We start from the raw sequence: 1,349 nt of genomic DNA on the forward strand, positions 1-1,349 counted from the left end.
TTCGACACTCTTACTTATCGAAAGGACTACGATATATCCCCTATACTTGTGGGTCATCAAGACTCTTTTCTGGCGCCGTTGCCGGGGAGTGAAGCGCCTTTGGTAGGTGGAATTTGGTAAGGAAAAATTTATATAGTGTGCTGAAATTTACTGTCACTTGTTACTATGGAAAGTAATCGTCTGAGGGGCTTCTTCGGGGTATCTTCACCCCAACCAGTAGAGCAAAGAGTTGCTCCTCAACCTACTGAACCTACTGAAAATGAAAGTGTCTGCTTTGAAATTCCTTCGGGTATGATAGAAAAACTGCTAGCCAATCCCTTTTTAGGAGATGGAACAAAACATCCTGATGAGCATCTAATATATGTGGATGAAGTTTGTGGATTATTTAAGCTTGCAGGTGTACCCGAAGATGTTGTTAAGAAGAAGGTCTTCCCTTTATCTTTGAGGGGAGATGCATCGACATGGTATAGGCTATGTGATGATATGAGGTCTTGGAATTACAAAAGATTGAAATTGGAATTTCATCAGAAGTTTTATCCTATGCATCTTGTTCATCGTGATCGCAATTATATATATATATATATATATAATTTTTGGCCTCGTGAAGGAGGAAGCATCGCTCAAGCTTGGGGGAGGCTTAAATCAATGTTATATTCATGCCCCAATCATGAGCTCTCAAGAGAAATAATTATTCAAAATTTTTATGCTTGGCTTTCTGGTAACAATCGCACCATGCTTGATACTTCTTGTGCTGGCTCTTTTATGATGAAGACTATTGAATTCAAATGGGATTTATTGGAAAGAATTAAACACAACTCTGAAGATTGGGACCTCGACAATGGTAAGGAGTCAGGTATGACACCTAATTTCACTACAAAAAAAGACACATCCGTGACATTTTGGGCCGAACGAATTTTTTTCCTGTCATACATATGACACTTCTATGACGATAATTGTGACAAAACCCGGTATCATCATAGATGTGGTGGGCTCCTACTTCTATGACAAAAAATGATGACAGAAAATGGGCTTTTTGTCCTGGGCGGGCCGGAGAAGTAGCTGCATGACATTCTTTGGGCCGTCCATGACGGAAAAAACCGTGATAGAAGCGAGGGCGAGGAAAATTTTGGGGAGTTCCCGGTTACGATGGGAGGTCGAGGGCCGAGTGATGCGCGCTTCTCTCATACACGTATGCGCGTGTGTGCGAGGCGTTGGCTCTAACTGAACCCGAGCGAGGCGTTGGGCTCTAACTGAACCCGAGCAATTGCACTGCAGGCTACGCGTTACTGAACCCGAGCGATCGATCGATGGCTGTTAACTGAACCCGATCGAGCGATTCCTTCGCTACT

Source organism: Triticum dicoccoides, chromosome 2A, assembly GCF_002162155.2.
Source record: "Triticum dicoccoides isolate Atlit2015 ecotype Zavitan chromosome 2A, WEW_v2.0, whole genome shotgun sequence".
NCBI classification, from domain to species: Eukaryota; Viridiplantae; Streptophyta; class Magnoliopsida; order Poales; family Poaceae; genus Triticum; species Triticum dicoccoides.